This window comes from Cryptomeria japonica, chromosome 10, assembly GCF_030272615.1.
Source record: "Cryptomeria japonica chromosome 10, Sugi_1.0, whole genome shotgun sequence".
Taxonomy (NCBI): domain Eukaryota; kingdom Viridiplantae; phylum Streptophyta; class Pinopsida; order Cupressales; family Cupressaceae; genus Cryptomeria; species Cryptomeria japonica.
Genome location: NC_081414.1, coordinates 813,278,922 through 813,301,839, shown reverse-complemented (window position 1 = coordinate 813,301,839; position 22,918 = coordinate 813,278,922). Strand labels below are relative to the sequence as shown.

The 22,918-nt window shown below is 38.5% G+C and overlaps 1 protein-coding gene across 6 annotated transcripts in view; it reads left to right on the top strand.

Moving 5' to 3' along the window:
* The window catches only part of LOC131068436 (uncharacterized), a 207,755-nt gene that overhangs the window by 154,973 nt on the left and 29,864 nt on the right, over nt 1–22,918 (top strand). The gene's annotated exons all lie outside the window — the stretch shown is intronic.

Sequence of the window (22,918 nt, the reverse complement as noted above, 5' to 3'; positions counted from 1 at the left end):
TTTCTGCTTTTAACCAAGTTATGTGAGGATTTAGATCCTATGAAGCAATTCTATATCCATCTTTTTCATGATTATGTCAATCTTGCATGCAGCTAACTTCGAAAACCGTCAGAAGTACTGTTCTCTTAACTCATTTTTCCATTTTAACATTTCTCTTATGTGAATGTTCCAGTAATGGGCAGTTGGCAGATAACTTTCAAGTATCTAATATGTTATTCATCTCTTCTTCAGGCCGTTCATCTCTATTTGTCAGTTTTGTGTATTGCTTGAACATAGATATCACAACAGAAGCAAGGGTGCAGCTTTGATGATCTTCTACTGCTCACAATTAGTTTCCTTTGTTTGCCAGATTACATGTCAGAAAGGAGAATTATCTGACAGTTGGAATATGACTTACCAGGGCCTTAAAGAGCTCCTTCATTTCTTTCACTTTTGGTCAAATAATATTTTGGCCTTGCATACTTATTTTAGGCCTAGGCTCAGCTTGGGCTCAGAGAAAAATACTCTAGGAACTAATAAATTTGAACATAAGAAATTACAGAAGGTAAATCTTTGATTCCACAAACACAAATACTTGCCAACTTGAAAAACTCTCATTGACTGGGTGAAACTCATGGACTTGCCGAAATGCTTTGCAAGACTCATGAATCAAGCCTGTTTGAAAGCTATCCCTTACATATTGTCAAAAAACTAAAAAAATTGAGGGTGGTTATTACTTTGGTATGAGAGCTGGAGATCTTGTCAGCTTGATTGAAAGCCGTCCCTTGTTGTAGATTCTTAAGTTGCATATTATTGTTTCAGCAGTTGCATGTTTGTGACCAGTACTTGCATGTCAGTTTGGATGTTAAAAAACTTGCATCTGTTGAATGTCAGTGGTATTCACCAGTTTCAGAAGATTGCATATTAGTGTTCAGTGGGTATTTTTCAGTTTAACAGATTCATGTTTTAAGTTTCAGTAGTGGTCTATCTTATAGAAGTGTTAGCACCCTCAAAATTTTTCCAGCACGAATTTAAATGTCCCTTTGGCGGGCATGTTCTTTTCTATCATTGACCTTCTATTGCGGTCACCTGTTGTTTAAGTCACTTTCCCATGGGTTTTTTATTGTTGGAAATTGGCCCTTAGTTCCTAGCCTCTTTTATTCATCTAGTAACTTTAATGTTTAATTTACCTTAATCTTTATTCCCCTCCCGCATGATGTCCTAGGGACTTAAATCAAAGCACGTGTTTTAAGTTGTTTTAAGGTGGGCCCTGCTTCTAAGATGTCCTTTGTATATGATGAGTTGTTATCTGATTCGGCAGTAAAACAATGTTCCAAGGAAGAACTTGGCACTCGGTGAAGGTGCTTTTCTTATTTCACCGAGTCTCAAATTGTGCCACGAAAGATTAAGAACCTGGAGCTCGGTGAACTTTTTGTTTCTAGCTCAACGAGTATTCGAGGAGAATGATTGCGGAAGTGATATGCAAAAGTCACTTGGCACTCCTTGGAGGTTTTTTCTTCATTTCAATGAGTCTCGAGTAAAAGAGGACAAGGCGCTTTGCTAGCTGATGAAAAGGGGTTTGACGTGTCAGCTCGACACGTGGTGAGGCACATAGGATGACTTTAGCGAGTTTCGAGCAGAAGAAAGAAATGTCAGAGATACACATGGATTCAAAGAAAGATCAAAAGGAATGACATGTGCTGGGATCAGGTGTCAAGTCGAGCCTTTGTGGGAAGTGATAAATGTGCTTAAATCGATGGATAAGAATGGAAGATATTGACATGAGGGAGATTATAATGCATGAAGCTAGGAAATATGAATTTTATGATTGAAGGATAGGAAGATCACAACAAATTGCTCACACAAGATTAGCTCCAGATGGGACAATCAAAAAGCCTTATATGTAGCAGGAATGAGGGATTCAAAGTGGCGGCGAAAGAGGTTGCATGGGTATGAGTAACAAAGCTTTTTAAAAGAGTAACTGGATTGGCGGTTGGAAGATTAATAAGGAAGCTTTAGTTTTCCAAGAAGGCATAAAGCAAAAAAGATTGTTTGCATGCGTGACATTATGAAGTTAGGCTATTTTTAGAGCCTCTGAGTTTTTTAAGTTAACAGTCAACACACTGGCCAAGTATGATTATAAAAGTGACCCTCTGTGTTTACTTGAGAACAATTTAAAAAATGGAGCGATCATATGCAGAGAGGGACTGTGTGTTCATAAGATGTAAATTCTGTGATACTGGGTGGAGGATATTTCAATAGATTGCCTTTGTAGCTAAAGGGATATTGAAAATTTGATGGGTAGCTAAAGGGATATTGAAAGGCCCTTTTAGTTGCAAGGAACCTTTCAAGAGCTACCCATAATCATCCCTTCACCATCAAACGACTGAGAGGCAAGGGGAGAAGAGAGGAGAACAATGAGGACATGGGGTGGATGGTTCAGATGTAGGGCCTGCTAAATTCAAATTGAATGCTGGAGCGCAACCACCGCTTTGATTACAACATTGCTCTTTGAGCTCCTCTTTCCACTTTACTAGTTTTTCTTCTAGTTTAGTGAGCTGCTCCTCTAGTTTTTGGGCATGCTCCACTTCTTTTGTTGTGAAGCTCCTTTTCTAGTTTGTAGAGCTCCTCTTCTAGTTTATGGAGCTCCTCTTGTAGCCCATGAAGCTCATCTTCTAGCTAGTATGGTGTGAAACTTGTCTCCTCTGAGACATCTGCGACGCGATGGTGGCACGACTCAAAGCAATAAGACCTCAATGTTATTTTATTCTCCACCTAGGCGGTTCCTAGTACACAGTCTAATTTTGTCCTGCTCTGAATTTGTAATAAGGTTTCTTTTTGAAACGTGTCAAAAGAAGAAAAAGCCATTTGTAAACAGCCCGAAGCTTGTGCATTCCTTACTATTATAAAAGGAATTCCAAGGCTGTAAGAAAAGGATTCTGGTCAGTCATTCTAAATACTATTGATAGTGGTAACTGGGTTTGAGTGATGGAAATAGTTTAGAACAAGGAGAATGTGAATTTCCTGATGGGCAATGTGAATTATTGTATGATTTGTCATGAATATGTTGGAAGTGACAGACTCTGAGAGGGGGGGGGTGAATCAGAGTCACTGGAGATTGCACAAAATTAAAACTTTTAATTTTGTGCAATCTCCAGTGACTCTGATTCACCCCCCCCTCTCAGAGTCTGTCACTTCCAACAATTGGTATCAGAGCATAGGGTCCCTTCCTTTAGGTCTGTCCTAGGGATTGTTCCTGGTCTTTTGGAAGTGTTGTCATGTCACATTCACAAGAAGGTGCCTCACTTTCAAGGGCTCCTCTCTTTGATGGCTCAGATTATGTATTCTGGAAAATCAGAATGGAAACTTATTTGGTTTCAGTTGATCTTAATGTATGGAATATCGTAACCTCAAAATATGTTGTTCCTTCTACTATACCTACTGATCCTGATGCTAAGACTCAATATGAGTTAAATGCTAGAGCTAAGCATGCTATCTTGTGTGGTCTCACCAAGGATGTTTTTGTAAAAGTCATGCATTGTACTTCTGCTCATGAGATATGGAACAAACTTGAAACTATTTATCAAGGGGATGCTAAGGTCAAAGAATCTAAGATTCTCACACTCAAAAATCAATTTGAGTCTTTGAGAATGAAAGAAGATGAGACCATTGCAAGTTATTTTCTCAGAATTGATGAAGTAGTAAACTCTAGAAGAGGTCTTGGTGAAACTGTTGATTAAAAAGATGTTGTTAGAAAGGTCATTAGAACATTGTTACCTAAATTTGAAACTAAGGTATCAACTTAGAAGAAAATAAAAGCTTTTCTACAATGACTGTTGATAGTTTACAAAGTATACTCACAACCTATGAAATGAGGATAGGCAGTAATCCTTCCTCATCTAAAGAGATTGCTTTCAAAGCAGAAAAGAAAGAAGAACCTGATAGTGAATCTGAACTCTCAGATGCTATTGAAGCCCTGCTTGTTAGAAAATTGAAAAAGAAGTATAAGGGCAAATTGCCCTTCAAATGTTTTAATTGTGGTAAGTCTCGACACTTTGCTGCTCAATGTCCATTGAGTGATCAAAATAGTGAAGAAGAAAAACCAGAAAAATTCTACAAAAACAAATCATGGAACCCTAAAAAGAAATTTAATGTTTTCAAGAAAAAAAAGAGTCTCTTTACTAAAGAAGATTCTAAAGTTGAATCAGATGACTCACCTTGTGAAGGTGATGAAACCTTGTTCATGGTAGAAATAGAATCCTCTCCAAAAAGAGACCTGAATAGCAAAACAGAAAATAAACTAGATGATTTGGATCAAGGTGAAGTTGATCTCGAAGGAGAGTTACTTTGTGCTCTAACAGAAATTAAGAGGTTGAAGAAGCTTGTAGCTTTTCATGAAAGCTCAAATCAGATTCTGCAAGTTGAGTTGAATAACTCAAACTTGGCAATAACAAACTTGAAAACTCTTCTTGAAGAAAGAGAAAAGAAAATTGAAACTCTAGAACAGCAAACAGTAAAACTGCAAAAAGAGATTGAACAATATGAAAGTACCATGCATTTGAATGATATCTTGAGCAAGCAAAAGCAACACAAAAATTTGACTGGTTTAGGTTTTGATAAGGCTGAATCATCAAAACAAATTTTCAAGCCTACAAACAGAAAGCAATTTCAGGCTTATAATAGAATGACACCTTTTAGGTTTGGGTTCTTCCATGGTTATTGTTTTTACTGCAATAAGTTTGGTCATAAAGTTAATACCTGCAGATTTTTGCAGCACAAAACTTCTATGCATTATCTATCAAGTCTTCATCAGTGATCCTCGAATAGAGTCACTAAACCCTAACTAGGGTTTCAGTTCTTCACAAAACCGTTTTCAAAAATAACTGAAAAATATTTCCGGTAGATACATGTCCAAATACAACTTCAGTAACTGTCAAAAAAAAATCTAACAATACTTAACATATATCTTGTCTCAAAAAGAGTCTCCATCTGTTATCAAACCCTAACAAAGATTAGAGTAAATAACAACAAAAAATTGTCTTTGAGCAACCAAAAATGGAAACTAAATACGCTGCTCTTTCCTCAAATGTATATAACACTTTCAGCTTGCAGAAAAAGGAAAAACAACAGATTGAAAGGAAGGCGGTCCATATGATTTAAAGAAAACTTTCCCTTGTTAACCAACAAAACTTTTAGAATATGAGACTTAAGAAAGATATCACCCGATTTTTGAATGAGGGCATCTGTGCAAGATCTTCACAAAATCTCAATAATAATAGCCACCAAAAAAACACCATCTAAACCATCTGAACCTGTAGATCAACATATCCAAAGCCCACTTGAAGCATCGTGGAAAACAGATCATTGTGATTATTTTGCATTCACTCATGGCGGCAGCTTAGGATTTTCAACGAAGAACTTGAAACAATATTGTATTGACTGTACACTAAAAATTTGCCCTTTGTAAAAATGAAATAGAGTTTAAAATCCACAGCCAAAGAATGACATAAGTTTTGAAGTCCGCTGAAAATCCATAACCAAGGATGTCCGTGCAAGGAAAAAAAAAAACACACGTCACATAGTGACAAGGCATGTCGGGCCCACATCCAAATAAACTAAAGGAAGACGACAATGTGTAGAATAAACCCTTTTTGTCATCAAGGACAAATAAGGGACAACAGAATACCCTTCAGAAATTGTCTCTATAGTGTATTTCTCATTTTACATGAATGGCAATATCAAGGGTTTTGCTATTTGTCTTCACAAGATTTTTGTGAATGTGTAACAATGTTTGTAGGTTTTCTTCAAGGAAGAAATTAATGTCCTTCGTTCATGTTACAGTAATTTCAAAAGTATTCTCTAGATTAATTAAAGAATAGTTTCTTTAGTAATAAAAGGGGTTGCACTGGTGTAAGGCATCAATGCTATTTTGACTCACTAATTTCGATAAGTTGTTGTTAGGTACTTTTATTCTATACTGTTCTGACTCCGTACCATGGATTAGATGCTGGTCTGCTAGGGTTTCATGATCAGATTCAAATAGATTTCAAAGTATTCAAATTTATTTTCCCTTTCCCTTTCCGTTTATTTCAATTTTTACGGTATTCTGTGTTTGACCATCTCCAGAATGATTAAAGAATGAAAGAACATGGTATGAGAATGTTGCTTTAATACAATTTGTTCATACAAGGTTGATGGAGAAGCGAGATTATTATTATTCTCAATGGTTAATTATGAGAAATGGGACAAGCATTGAACAATCGATGATTTCTTAATACCCGCTGTTGATAAATTTGAAAATCATCCACTATCGAGAAACCTGTGGCTATTATGAGAGGATGTATTGGTAAGATTTGTGAGATTTGAAAGTAAGGAACACCCTCCTGAGTTTGGTGGAGCTCAAAGTGAAGAAGGCTAGGTGTAGTGTTGTTGTGTTGTGTTTTCCTGTCTTCAGCTTGTTGATAGTGCAAATTGAATGCTATAGGTTCACAATCCCATGACCTAAAAGTATTATTTTTCGTTAGGGTTGGAGGTAGCAGGAAAAATCGTCAACAAGAAGATTATCAGGGCAAGAGAAGCATGGATTGGCTACCTAAATTTTTACCCAAGGAAGAAGATGAAGATCCTATCCAAGAGCTATTGTTAAGAGTACATAAGGAAAAGGTGAAGTATGAAAGAGAGAGGACATTGAAATTGTTGATCAGTATTAGGAAACATGTAATGAATTCAAAGATCAATTTTCCTTTGAAAAATTCTTGAAGTTACTTGAGATAGTGCATCCTAACAAATAGGGCCTAATAAACTACTTGAGAAGGTCAAGGAAGGAAGAGGAGAAGAAAATAATGTTCCTAGGGAAACCAGAGCTAAAATCTTCAATGCCAAAAATCAAACTCTATTCCAAGACATCTCCTTCCAACCAACATAATGTAATGTCCCCTACTAGAAATAGGCCAGTTTAATAATAATTAATTTGTTTCAATACATTTAAGATTTAAATTGATTAATTAGGGGACAATTACTATTATTATCTAAATCAAATCATTGTTTCAATATGACAATGTAATTATTTCTTAATCAAGAAATCACGAATGACATAAGTAGGATTAAGGTTTGAGACATATCTTATGTTTGACGGGTGTAGTCTTGTGAGGAGAACCTGTACCCAAAGAAAAGCAAACACCTACATACATGTTCAATTATAATTAGACCTAATTCATTCTAATGCCAAAAACAGATAGAATTGGTATATGAAACATGAGAGGGGTTGCGCGGGTCCGTTGTCTACCAAGCCCAAGGAATGGTTGCTTCTAACCTCCTTGCTAGACTTGGCAGCCCATGTTGCTTGCCCTTCAAACCCATTATCCATACGCACAACATCTTGTGAGTTCGGCATGGGGAGTGCAATCTGGTTCCTTGACTCCAAAAGTCCTTATGACCACTTGTGAGCCCCTCATCACCATTGGATTACACCTCAAACCTCTTCCCACAAGATGTTGCAAACAGATTGAACCACTTCTTCAAGTGCATACATCTCATATGGAATATAACAACTTATAAATGCATATATTTAATCCTCTTATTCTGTAAAGTTATTTCAATTTTAATTGAAGAACAAGTTATGAACTATGAATGCTATACATGGATATGAGGAATTATGTCAATATCTAATGAATCTGATTTTTATCTGTAGGTCTGAAGGAGAGAGATCATTTAATATTTTCTATGTCTTCTCCAAATGAATTCAATTGGCATATATATCATTTAGGCAACCGGTCAATTGGTGTATTGACCGGTCATGCCTTTTAGGCATGACCGATCAATGCACCCATTGATCGGTGCCTTTACATTTATACCATTAACACAATGCTGATTATCGGTTCAAAAACCCCCGATAGCATATTATAATATCATAATATAATGACTGATCTATTTAATGAATCGGTTCAGATAAACATCGATGATTCAAAGTGCATGATGAATATAATCCAACCGGTGCATTTGTTAACCAATGTTTAATGCCAAATGAAGCGGTGTATTCATTAAACCCGATAACAAATATGCTCGATATAATTAAGCCCGATAACAGATGTGAATCGGTGCCAATGTTTATGCATCCGATAGCAAGTATGTATCGGCTAATTTAACCCGATAACTTAATGATAAGCAATGTTTGTACAATCCGATAATCATATGTAATATAAATCAGACATGAAGCATGTAGATGAATAACAGAACAAGGAAGGTTAGGAAGATCTTATCTTGCATAAGCTACCATGCATTAACATATTCAAATTAGACTAATTAATGTAGTTTGCTATACTAATGTTATTTTTTTTTGGCTTGGTAATGGGCCGAAGCCGAATCACTTTTGACTGGAGCTATGAACCAGTGAGACTATATTTTTTAGGGCCTCATCCTCATATTTGTTCGGCAATAACACCCTTATATCTCCTTGTGCCATCTTGTCTTCCTTGCCTAGGCATCACCTTATCTCTCCATTGCCTGTGTGTGGAACACATGGGCCTCGAGCAGACTCGAACCCAAGACCTCCCATGTAGAAGGCTCACAGCTAACCGCTGCGTTGTGGGGTCATCCCCCGCTATACTAACATTATTTTTCTCATACTTCTGTTTTTATTATATACAACATTTATTCCTTATAAACTTGTGCTCCTATTCTGAATTATAAATTGTGATTAATTTTTTCATAATTCTGCTTCATTAATATGTTACAGCTTAACTTCATTTCTCATTAATTATTGGCTTATAAATCTTCAATAATGAATTGCTTAAATTATTAAGTAATGCCACATACCTGGCCGTATACTGTTTGCAACTTTAAATCAATTTCATTGAATGTTTGAGAGCTAGACTTATTGCTGGCCCCTTTCTTGTAGTTGGAAGGATTGTCTTACATACTATTCAATGGCAATGAAAGTCATGTTGCAAAAGACACGACTCTTGGCTGTTCATAACCGCCACTTTCCTTACACCAATTCACATCATTTAGCCACTGATTATTCTCCTAATTAATTCGCTGTCACATGATAATAATCCGTGCATTGCAGGTATCGGTTAGATTACAAATTAATCGAATTATCATTAACATTATTTATGGTTGGGTGTTTGTCTTAGACAGCAATTCTGATCTCTATATACATTTATTTTATACTCCATTGGCTCTGCTAATGAATATTCTCATTTCACAATAAATTATTATATTGTCATAGAATTCAGACTGTTGTGCGAATGATTGCAACCTTGCTTGTATTCTTCTTCTTCTTGCTGATTGATATTATTCCAAACGTAATCCCTATCCCTTCCCCTATATGAGACGATTCGTATATATATTTCTCAAAATCCGAATGGTTGTGTCTCCTTGAAAGCTAGAGACAAGTCCTCCTTCAATCGTGTCCCCTCATAACAGATTGGTGGTATTCATATTGGTGGCTTGTCATTAATTAGATAGAATTGCTGTTTTAGTTGATATCATGCCTCTTAATAAAATAATAAATATCAATTAGTGGATGTAAACATCAGTTATTGTTCTGTGTTTGCATTTAGTTTAGAAATCGATCTGCTTAGGGCAATTGTTTAGAAATCATTATATTACTTACTTAATTGATCAGATATTATTATTATTATTTGATCGGTTAATGGTACTTTTATTAATATTTCTAATAATTTACATTTTCAACAAAATTCACTGTCCAAAACATCCATATGAACAAGTCGGAGAACAGTAAAAATATCAAACCCCCTAACTCAGATTGACTCCACCACCCTGTTGACGTGTGTTTTGTACACAATCATACACAGAATAAAATACCGACAGGCATCTTATCCTCTCTTGAGAAAATAGTCTCTAACTGCTGAAGATCTGCAAAAAGGATCAGTTAGGTGGACTCCAAGGTTCTTTTAGTGGGGTCTCCACGTGTGGACAAGCTTTTTTAGTGGTATGATGTGATTTGCTGTTTCCTTCAAGGCTTCTTACGGATTCAATAGTTCGAAGGTTTCACTAATCTAAAAGGAACTTTCAAAAAAAGGGAAAAAGATAGGGCTTAAGAGGTCTAATCTAGCCTAACCCTATGAACGACTTAGCATGGATGAGATTTGGCAAGACTCAACCAATTTCAATTTCGCCATAAGGCAACAACTCAACTGAAATTAGTGCGATCTTCTAAGGTAATAATGATGTTCAATGCATCAAAGACCAAGGACACTACTACGAAGGTACATATCCTAGATACGAAAATGCTTGAAGGTTAAGGACTCAAGGTGTTTTCTAGTCGACCACACAAGGCGTTCCTACAATCAGCAAGAAGCTAGTGGTTTGGATTGCGAGTCCTACCAAATATCAAATCTCACACTTAGTCTTTCTAATTAACAAACTACTTTGATTGAGCGTGATTCAAGTACATCCAACAACCATGAAGATAACTCAAGAAACTTGCAACAAAACACCATAACTTCAATATTTTATTGATTTCCAAGTCATCATATACAACAATTGCTTGAACTTCTCTCTTCAAGACTCAATCTTGCTACAAAAATAAAAATTGCTTACAATTCTAATCTCTCTATTTCACTCTTAACTCTCTTCTCTATTAACTGACTATTACAAATGAAATGAAAATGGGGGTATAAATAGCATCCCCAATTACAATGAAAGGTCCAGATTGAAAGTAAATCAACGGACAAGATCATGACACCTAAACCCTAATTAGGGTTTGTTACAAATGACCTCCTTTTTACTGAACAATATTAAATACATAGCCAAATATTAAATTTGGCACAAAAATCTAGGAGGTATCAACCAATGAGAAATAAGATGTCATGTCGTCTGTAACAACCTTTCATCTAGAATCTTATTCCCTTTCCAATTTTCCTTCTTAGCATATGCAATGAATTTTGTCACGATTCCTTCGATTTCTGTGATTGGAATCTCGGGAAGATTCTTGATACTCTCTTCTAAGTGGATAACCTGATCAAATGCATCTAGAAGAGCTGTGTCCCAAGTAGGTTCAAGTTCCTTTGTTCTATCAATCAGGAGCATGGTGGCATACATCTGATCATACTGCTCATCTGTAACATCTGCGTCCTTGCGAAAGATGATCGTGATTCTATCCTCAAACTCTTGTAAATCCACATCTGTCTCGACCTCGATCCTTCTGCCAAGAATGGTACGAAGTACCTCAAATACTCTGTCCTGGATCGGATTGATCACCTCCTCAACTTGACCACATCTAACACTGATGTCCTCAAAGAGAACACTCTTTATATGGAGTAAGGTTGACCACTGAAACAAACTGTGAGAATCACCTTCTAAGATCCTCTCTTGTGCTAAAATTCTTCTAGATGTATGTCTTATAACCTTCAAGACAGGGATGACAACGTCCTTGGTATGGGCAAATGCAGCTACTGTTGCCATCAATCTGTGGATTATCTCAAGAACTTGGATAGCCTGATGGGTGATCTTCGACATCCTTGTAATAAACTCAATGGCCACCGTGTGAGATCTATCCATCCAATTACATGTACGCTGGACCATATTCCTGAATCTTTCTGCTTCATTAATTGATTGAAGGGGCAATGCCTGCAATGGTGATCTAACTGGATCCTGACGTCCCAAAGGTTCATTGATGTGACTGAAATATGTCCTCCATGCACCGACCTCTCTCTCGAGCTTTCTATTCTTTTCTACTTCTTCTCTAAACTTATCCTTCAATGCCTCAAATGTGTCGGTGGCATCATCTAAAGTCTGCTCTGCTGTGGATGGTCCTAACTCAATAGTCTGTATATGATAGTCTTCTGCTAGGATCTCACCCTCATATTTGTCTGCTGCCGGTGTAGCTATCTGCAGTTTTCTAGATCCAGTCTCATCTCGAATCATCTTGGACATCTTTGTAGCCTTCTTCTTCTCTGCTGTCATGTGTGAGCGTCCAACAAGGCTCTCTAGATCGATTGCACTGTCCTCGTCCTCGATTACGATCACCTTAGTCAATCTCTCCTTCAACCAGTCTGGGATATTTGATCTTGTCTCTTGAACTTGAATTTCTTTGTGTACTACTTCTTCTTGTCTGGGAGGAGATGTTACTTCATTATCATTATCTAAATCATAGTCTTGGAGAGATCCATCGGATGAAACATGCTGTGCCTGTTCTTCCTCCTGCCTGTCATTCTGTACCATCGATTCCATGGATTCTTCCACTCGAACTGTTCTATCTTCTGGCCTGGAAGAAGTACCTGGTGTTTGGTCTTTGTTAGCACCTTGCTTTTTCTTGGAAGGCTCTTTCTTTTCTGATCTTTCCTTTCTCTTTGAACCTCTCGGATGGAGATTGCCCTCACTGGCACATCGAAGGTTACCTTCACCTGAATTCCTAGGATTAGGATTGCCTTCACTAACACTGGCTCCACCTTCGGCTGGCTTTTCTTCCAAAGTAAAAGACATGGCTATGCCTTGTTCTCTCAACTTCTGATGTTGAATGTCTACCCATCTGCGAGTACAAGACAAGACTGGTGCCATCAAATCATCTAAATCCACGGCTTCGGGCTCATTCCAATTCAAACTTATCGCTTTGCTCTCTCTATCATACGAAGGTTGGATGTGCCTGCCGTTGTCCTGAGCTTGGTCGGCTACTCTGTAAATCTTACATTTCCTGATGAAATCCAAAGGCAATCTAGAATGTATCTTTCGTTTCACTTCGAGATCATCTAGGAGATTCATCATAAAATCTTCAATTTGGTATTCATGTCTAAATCTTCTACCGACTGTCTCTTCTAAATGTCCATGAGGATCAAAACTATTCCTCCAAGCAAAAGATGAAAAAGGATACAAGGCTAACTCCCTCTCTGCGTCATCCATGGCTGAGACATTGGGACATACCTCAACTGAATTACCCAAAATAATAGGTACCTGAACTCCATTCTGATGTCTGTGTCTGAATGCCTTCACATATGCTGCCAACTGCCTTGTTACTTCAAGTAACACAATTCTATCTGTCGGGTACCTCGGCAACATGTATGGAGGTAAAGGACATCCATACACTCTAATGTAAGTGAACTTGGGAAACTGAATGAACCAAGCACCGTACCTCTTGATTAACTCCTGGGCATCCTGAGATAATCTGTTGTGAATCCCTCCTTGCAACGTCCTGGTGATGTTCATTGTGAAAGTATCATTGATTAACTTGTAGTTCTTCCCGGGTGGATGATGCAAGTAGGTATAGGATTCACAAACTCTGACCTCGCCGGGTCCTCTTCCAATCACTCCTCTGTGAGGTAGTCCTGCGTACTCGACGCTCCTGATTAAGGCATAGATGACGTATGAACTCATGTGGAAGGACTTAGTAGCCCTGAGTCTTCTCAATTGTACGTCTAAGCAATGGCTAATTATCCTAGCCCAATGTATTGTACCCTTTCCTTGAACAATCACCTGGATGAAATAAAACATCCATTTCTCAAAATAGAAGGCATGAGGTGCTCCTGTAACTCTGTTGAGCATGGTAATCAAATCTCTGTACTCCTCTTGGAAATCGATCCGGTGTGGTGTGTTCGGTACTTTGCTCAGACGGGGACGACTCTTAAGTAGCCAGTTCTTGTTGATTATGCTTAGGCAAGCATCTGGATCATCATCGTACACTGATCTGGCTCCTTCAATGCTCTTGTATATCATGTCCCTGTGCTCTGGAAGATGGAAGGCTTCACTTATGGCCTCCTCTGAAAGGTACGCCAAAGTGTTTCCCTCATTGGACACAATTGTCCTGGACTGTGGATTGTAATGACGGGCACACTCTATCATCAACTCGTGACACTGAATGGCTGGAGGAAAACCGGCCGCCTTAACGATGCCACTCTCTATTATTCTCCGGGCGACAGGTGACGGCTTGCCGATGTAAGGGACCTCTCGGAACTTCTTCGTGCTAAAGTTTCCCAAGTTTGTATCTCCAATGTTGCTCCACTTGGACACGATCTTGGTCTCCACCTCTTCAGTCTTCTGATCTTCTTTCATGAGAGCCGAGCGACTGGTGGATGCTCCCGCCTTTGGGGTCGCCATACCTACACAACATTTCATTATAAGAAATAGATTTTTGAAATAAATAACGTAGATAAGAGAGATAGATTTTAGGAAACCTCATGATAAGTCCCTAGAGTTATCATTTCCTAAAATACAACGATTGAGCTAAGAGATTTAAAATTCAAAATTTGAAATATGACGATGAATGAATAAAACAATAATAATTAAATCGCCATACCTCGACAGAGGGCTAACTCTAGAATGCAAAAACAAAATTTGCCTAGGCAAAATTTGAGGTATAAGATAATCTTCAATATGATTCCCTCAAAATATACTTCGCCACCTCTGGAGAGAACGTGATCTTCAAGTAATGCCTTAGACGTGGTCTTAAATGATCTCCAAATTCGCCTTTGGTGTGGTCTTAGATGGATCTCCAAGTTCGCCCTTGGTGTGGTCTTCAAATTCGCACCACCTTTGGCCTTCAACGCAATTCGCACTCCACACAAGATGATACTAGCGCCACCTTTGGTTTGAAATCGCACCACCTTTGAACACACTCCGCACTATATTCGCCTCTTCTTGATTCGCATGAAGAAAGGTAAAAATGATTATGTGAAAATGAACATTTCACTCCCCTTATAAATAGCGCTCATACCCTTTCACCCCTTAGGCCGACTTGACAAATAAAACCATTTTTTAAATGATTTGCAATAAAATAACAAGGCCGACTTGCCTAATTGGGCGCTTCAAATCGATTTTTATATTAATTAAATAATTAATTATTAATGCCTTGCGTTTTTTAAATGAGAATTTCGATTTTTAATAAAGGCAAAAAATAATTAATAAAAGATAACGCCATATTAAATGCTAAATAAAAATGGATTTTCAATTTTTTAATCGATTTAGCATTTAAGGAAATTTAAATTTGTTTATTTGGCGCCAAAATTGGAAAACAAAGGGACGTACCTCATCGCTCTGGTCCCTTGGAGAGGGACAGGAGCGATTCACCATTTTGTCTTGACTTTTGCATTTCTTACGTCCAACTCCTTCATCTCCACGTTAAAAATCGATCACCTTGATGGTCCTTCGAGTTTGAACGCCTTGTGTGGTCGACTGGAAAACACCTTGAGTCCTTAACCTTCAAGCATTTTCGTATCTAGGATATGTACCTTCGTAGTAGTGTCCTTGGTCTTTGATGCATTGAACATCATTATTACCTTAGAAGATCGCACTAATTTCAGTTGAGTTGTTGCCTTATGGCGAAATTGAAATTGGTTGAGTCTTGCCAAATCTCATCCATGCTAAGTCGTTCATAGGGTTAGGCTAGATTAGACCTCTTAAGCCCTATCTTTTTCCTTTTTTTTGAAAGTTCCTTTTAGATTAGTGAAACCTTCGAACTATTGAATCCGTAAGAAGCCTTGAAGGAAACAGCAAATCACATCATACCACTAAAAAAGCTTGTCCACACGTGGAGACCCCACTAAAAGAACCTTGGAGTCCACCTAACTGATCCTTTTTGCAGATCTTCAGCAGTTAGAGACTATTTTCTCAAGAGAGGATAAGATGCCTGTCGGTATTTTATTCTGTGTATGATTGTGTACAAAACACACGTCAACACACCCCTACCCAGACAGCCACCATAAACTATTGATAATCATTTACATAGAAATACAAAAAGTCGAAATCAACCATTCAAAAGTTTTATAGCATAACATGAACTCGTATCGCTATCACCATGCCACAACTATTTCCTTGCCTTTACTGCTTGCAGCCCTTCCACAATGTTCTCCTTGTCTTCTTTTTCGAGCCATGTGGACGACCTCGCTAACATCTCGATGAGGAAGCCTTTGTCGATTGTGAGGATCTCATTTCATAGGGACCCCACTTCTCCAGCTCCCTTCAAATCTCTTGCCATTCTCGAGGCATCAAGTATTCCTTTACACCATGCAGGCCGATTTGTGCAGAGGCCCGACGGACCTCTTTGTTACAGTTTGTGCTCCATATGAGATATGGGTGCAAAGGAGGATGGAATTCACCAACATGGAGCCAAGGACTGTCGGGACAAACAAAGCCCTTCCCATTCAGTGTCATCTTCATGAAACTTTCAAGACCTCCACACCATTCTTATTTGATGCAATTGCTAACTATCCACCTCAACTTCTCTTTGTTTTCCAGCTCAAAGCACCATGCTACAAACATGGAAGAAACATCGACTTTGGTGCGGTATTTGAAGTGAGCCCTCAGATATTCCTCCGCAAGAACAATCTTTACTTGTGTGAGAAAATCCTTATTGTCAAATTTGAACACATTTGTAAGTCTTTCATTGGAAATTTGACCCCAAAATGCCACCATGGGTCTCAGTGCTTGCAGGGAGAAGTTTGGCTCCATTCTCTAGTACAGAGTGATTCACTGAAGTGTATCTCAATACTAGTTGCCGAAGAATGATAAATGAAGCACCCGCTCTCCTTCAACTTGACACTAAGTCTTTTGGCTTGCTTCATACACCTTATGCACCCAAATCGAAGACTCCAGAATTACTAAGGATGTTTTTAATGCATTAGTCATTCAAAGGGCGGGTAGTGCAAATTGTTAATAACTGCACCTTAACACAGCTTGCGGTCGGTATGACTTAGTGTAAGAAAGCCGCCACCTTGTCCATTCAAAACCAAAACAATTCTTCTCCACCATATAAGCAAAGGATTTGGAGAAGATCCTCATCATTCTACACGCCTTTAGGAGCCTCTCGCCGTATCAACTCTGACAAGCAATAAATTATAATGTTTAAACAAAATGCTTTGTTTAGAACCCGTTCAGTGACTCCAATACCAATGCCACCCACCACTAACGTCTACCCATCCCTATCTCACTTCAAATCAGTCCAAAATAATACCGTTGGGGGAATAAATGTTGAAACTAATATCGCCAACCTATATATCAAAAGCTTGGTTGGCACAAGAATCGATAACCTGATTACTCTCCCTAAACACATGGGACACTTTGAAATTTCGAAAAGATGCTAGGATATTTCTAATGCATTTTATCTCTCTATCAGTTTTCCAATTCTGAGCTTCACCTTTGATAATGGCATGTGCGATAATCTAGGAGTCCCCTTCCAAATGTAAGTTCTCCACACCTAGTCTACCAGCCAATTGAACCTCCAAAAGAGCCGTTTTAACTTTGGCTTTATTGTTAGATACTACTTCTAGCCGTTGTTTACATTTGGCCATCACTACACCCTAGCTATCCTTCGCAACGCAACCTGCGCTTGATGGTCCAGGATTGCCACGAGCATCACCATCAAAATTTATTTTGATCCACCCCAAGTTTGGTGGTTGCCAATTAGTAATCCTCTCCACCTGTTGACAAGGTTTAACCCTTTGAAACCTATCAACGGGTCAATGATCAGATATTATTATTTCTTCCAAATATTTTAAAGTAAATAAACAACAATTAATAGAACAAATATATGAATAAATATTATTTTTTAATCAATATTTGTTATTGTAAATCAAATATTATTATATCAACTTAATACGGGGACATGATAGTCCGCCCTTCTTGAAATTGCTTATCCTCAAGCAATTATCATTTTAACTAAATCTTCTTGAAGTGAGGATTCCTTTTGAAGATTTGTATTTCTTAAGATAAGTTTTCTATCATCAATTGCATTTTGTTAGGATTGTTTTGATGTTCCTATGGATATTTCTTCAAGACAAACCCAAGGATGAGCTTCTTATGTATTAAGATGAGGATTAGAAGCATGACACACATCTATGAACTTAATTGTGAGATGGTCATGCTGACTATGCCTTATAAAATGTAGACCTTTAGGAATTTGTTCTTTGTATCTTAATGTTTGTATGATAGTTGTACCTGTTGAGACGTTTTCACGTCCCATTGCAAATGGGGACCCCCACTTTTTTCTGCTCTCTAGGATAGTGGTAAAGTCCTTTGCCATTAGCCTTTGGATTGAAGAGGTATAGTTGGTCAGGTGGCCAGTAGTTAATCAAGTCAAGAGTGAAGATAGCTAGTTATCAAGGCTTTTGGAATGGATGATTCATCTTTTGCTTGCAGGGCTAGGAATGAAATGAATAACTAAGACATTATCAGTCACTTCCTTTGCCCTTCCCATGGGATGTGAAATGAAGTGATATGAGAGGAGTCAAGTCAAGAGGGTTAATTGAACTCTATTGAGAGGTAGGTCGCATAGGGCAAAATTTGTCAAAGTATGGGAAAATTTCCTTTGCTCTTCCATGGAATGGGGTGTCAAGTCAAGTGTTTGTTTGAGCATGACAAGTAAAGAGATTTGATGGATGCATACTTTGGATCAAGTTTCATCAATTATGCAAGGTTTCCTTCGTCATCCAAGTGATATGATCATACTTCATTGAGAGGCAGGTTGAAGGGGCGAAATATGGCTAAGTACATGAAAATTTCCATTGTTCCCTCATAGGAGTGAATTTCCTTCCCTTGCCATCTAGGGGGTCCAAGATACCCTTGATCATCATGAATTGCAATGTAAAACCTTGGTCGAGCAACGAGTTTGATCCTTAGCTTGGCCTAATGCAAAATTTGACTAAGTGTATGAAAATTTCCATTGCTCTCTCTCAAGAGCGAAATTCACTTTCTTTGCCTCTCCACAGGAGCGAATTTCTATTGGTCATGTTTAGGAGGGATTTTCTTTGAGTCATTTCCATTCCCTAAGTCTAGGAGCGATTCCTTTGCCTTGGTTTTAGAGTAACTTCCTTTGCCCTCATCTTTGAGCGAATTTCTCTTCCATTGCTTAGGTTTTGGAGCAAATTTCCTTTGCTTGGGTTTTGAAGCGAATTTCTTCCTTTGCTATCAAAGTGGGCTGATCGCACTTTATCAAGAGGTGGGAGATGTGTTTAAGAAGAATGAACTTCCTTTGCTCTCAATTTGGAGCGAACTTTTGAGACCATTTACTTTGCTCCATTCTTGGAGTGAATTTTGCTTCCGTTGCTCCTTTTCAAGAGCGAAATCCCTCTCCAGGCCTCTTATGACACCTAAAACCCCATTTGATCATCATATGATGTCCTAATTTGAGCAATGAATGCAATCCTCAGTCAACAACCTTGAATTTGGCCAAGTATAGGGGTCATTTCCATTGCTCCCTATCAGGAGCAAAATCCTCTTCCATTGCCATCATCTTGGAGCGATTTGAACTTCTTGAGCATATTTGAGGGCAATGAACAAGTCTAACACCTTTAACATCATTTTGATCAAGGAAATAGGTTTATGCATCATGATTTTGACAAAGGAAAGAAGGGAAGATGGTGAATTGAACTTGACTTCCATTGCTCTCCTTTAGGAACAAACTTGACTTCCATTGCTCTCCTTTAGGAGAGAACTTCCCTTCCTTTGCTCATTCATGTGAGTGAAGTCATCTCCAAAGCATTTGTTGAGGGTGATTTGATGACCTTTTGTGCATGGAGACTAAAACTTAAGACATGAGTTGATGGAACATGGCTAAGTGGCAAATTTGAGACTACTTCCTTTGCTCTCCTTTAGGAGTGAAATCTACTTCCATTGCTCTTCTCAGGAGCGAACTCACCTTCCTTTGTTCATTCATGAGAGCAAAAATCTTTCCTAGGTACTCTTTAATGATGATTTAGAGCATTTCAAGACACAAGAGGGTAAATTGATAGCTAAGTGGGCTGAGATTAATGTCACTTCCATTGCTCCATCTTAGGAGTGAAAATCACTTCCTTTGCTCCTTAGTTGGAGCTAATTTTACTTCCTTTTCTCCCTTGAAGGAGCGGACTTCCCTTCATTGCATTCTAAGAGGAGAGTTAATGAATTTTTATGCATGGATAACAAACCTTGAGCAGCTCCTATTCACCTTGCATATTGACATGGCACGAGCAAGTGAAGAGATCAATTGATGGAGAAGTGATGGAATAATGCTGAACTTCCTCGGCTCCCCTTCAAGAGCGAAATTGATTTCCATTGCTCTCACATTGAAGCGACTTCCATTGCCCTATCATTAGGAGCGAATCTTTGATGCATTTTCTTTGCTCCTTTGAAGGAACGAACTTCTTAGTTTGCCCATTAAGTTGTCCAAGTTCCTCCTTGTGATCAGGCTAAGCAAAGCAACGAGAATAATCATTTTGGCAATTTCAACTCACTTCCATTGCTCCCCTGCAAGAGCGAACCTCCTTCCATTGGCACTCAAAAGGTTTGAAATTCTTCTTTTGGTGTGGTAGGGGTGTATTGATTCAGATAATTTATTTATTTCATCAAATATGATTCAATTTTTTTTCTTTTCCAGGTCTGATTGGAGAATCAAACCGAGGAGTGAGGAAACACATTCAAGATTACATCGAGATGGAACACAACACAAGGCAAGCATGATATTCTGGCAAGCACAATGATAAGGAGGCGACTGCGCAAGAAGGATTTCGGGATATTCAAAAGATTTCATAAAAAGGAGAAGTCATACAATCACCTCAAGGCAAGATAGACAAGCAAGGGTAGAAGGTCAAACTTGATTATCAGTTTGATTATCATCGCACCAAGTTTTGAGCAAGTGACTTGTGTTTAGTATCAAGAGGTATCGCTCAACATTCCTTCATGATCTACCAAGTACAAGTGCAAATTGAGGTGGCCTCCTAGTCACCACTCACCAAATCAAGGAATTCCACATCAGCACGTTCAGATTCGATGAACCAAGCTCATCATATGGAGGCACAAACTCCAAGATACCTACCCCTATTTTCTATTGGTTCACATTGAGCATTGAACCTAAATGTAATTTTCTCATTGGCCAGAGGGAGTTGTTTTAACAAACCCTAATTAGGGTTTTCATTGTAAAATCTTGGCCATTGATGGGGTTTGATCTTGGCACTCATTGTAATGAGTTCTCTATATAAAGCTCAAGCTCTTCATTTGTAAAGGTTAATAGAGAATAGTTAGTAGTTTGATAGTAGATAGCAGCTACAATAGATTAGGAGAAGGCAAAAATTGGTGCCAAAGTTTTAAATAAACTTCCTTTTCATTGAAGTTATGGTGGAATGTGTTGTTTCTTTACAAGTGCATGGTTTCTTGTTGGATCTTCATGTTAGATGATGAATAATTAGATGAATGAAAGGAATTGTGTATGATTCACGGTTAAACTCCTAATCCATACCACTAGGAGTTCGTTGATTGCAAATTCGCCTTGTGTGGTCGACTAGAGCACTTGAATGCGCTTAAGTTCAATTGTTTTTCAATCATTGATATGCATTCAATTAATGGTGTCTATGCTTGATAATGATTTGAAAATCATCTAATTTCCTTAGAAGATCGCACTAAGCTTTGTGGAGTTGTTTCTTTGCATGTCAAAGTAGGGCTTAGTCGAGTTTCCCCAAAGATTGTCCATCGTTCCTACATTCCTAGACTTCCTAAACCCTATGCCTTTTGCCCCCTTTTTAATTCTCGAAGCAAGTAGATAGAATCTAAGTTTCAGCAATTCAAGTATTCATGTTCAACGTAAGGCCCCTTGAAGAAACAACAATCACAACGACCAACTGTGCTTATCCACACATCGTGACCCGACATATTAGGAACCTTGGAGTTGTCTCAAGTGATCTTTATGCGAATCTTCAGCATTTGAGAGTCTTTGATCAAGAGAGGATAAGATACTTTTGGGAATTTTATTCTGTGTTAAATTGTGCATAAAAAACACATCAACAGTACCCTAACACAATTGTTTGAGAGAGGATAAAATGCTATAACATTTGTAAAGAAGTTTGATATCATGACGGATGACTATGCTCAATCATGCTCTGTAAATGTTTTTTGTTTGGAATATGACAATGTGTGATAAGCAGCCTGTTTGTATTGTTTAGAGAATAGAAGAGCTTTTGGTGCAAGAGTTATTAAGTATCACTTATGAATGCGAAAGTGATTTTGAGGAAACCCGAATTGATGATTTTACTCATCATTAGATTCATTACACACAGATATGTCTAAATTTCTTTTTTATTAAGTTGGGTGAATTAGTCAACAGTTAAAACAAGTAGTGAGATAAATTTTCCAAAAACATATTGTTTGCCCTCTCGGGTGAATACTTAAAGCATAAAGTACGTAATGCAGAACAATGCCATAGATATCAGACAAGTATCAGATATGTTATTCCATTCATAATTCGTGTCCTTTACAAGTTACAATGAGGAGTATATAAAGATACCGAGGGGGTGCGAGCGCCAATCGTCACATCGCAACTGGCCACCCCTTGGGTGCCAACTAACAAACCCAATTACGACTTAATTAACTATTCTTATTCCTGTATACAATAATGCAGCTAACATCATCCCCCCCCAAAAGAAAAGTCGTCTCCAGGCGACTTACAACAAAATGGAGAATAGATGGAGCTCGCAAAAATCCAGAAGAAGAAGAAAAAACTAAGGAAGTGCAGAAGGTGTCCCTGATGAAGAAGGCGCCGGTGGTGGTGTAGCAGTGGACGCCAAGCGCCCACGGAGCTCATACACCTGCTCCGTCCTCCTCTTGAGATCCCATTCCGCGACCATCTGCCGCTCCATAGCAGTCTTTACCATGTAGGCTGCCTCGAGCACCTCCTTATCCTTCTTGTCCACATTTTCCAAGGCACTGACCAACTGAGTCTCCAACAGCTCCCTCGAGGCCCTCTCCTGTTCCAACTGTATCAGCAAGGCAGACTTCTCTGCTACTAAAATGTCCACCGCTGCCTGGTTCTGTGCCATGGTAGCCTCTAGCTCGTGAAACCTGGTAGCCAGCTCCTCCCGAGCTGTTACTGCTGCCACCCTCAAAGCCTCAATTGTAGTTGTCGTCTGTTGTGACCTCCGAAGCTCCAGATAACCTTCACGGAAGGCCTGCTCTACCTCTCTCACCAACGACTATATCTGGGTCTCGCCAACCCCCTCAGTGAGGTGCCAAGCCTCCAGCA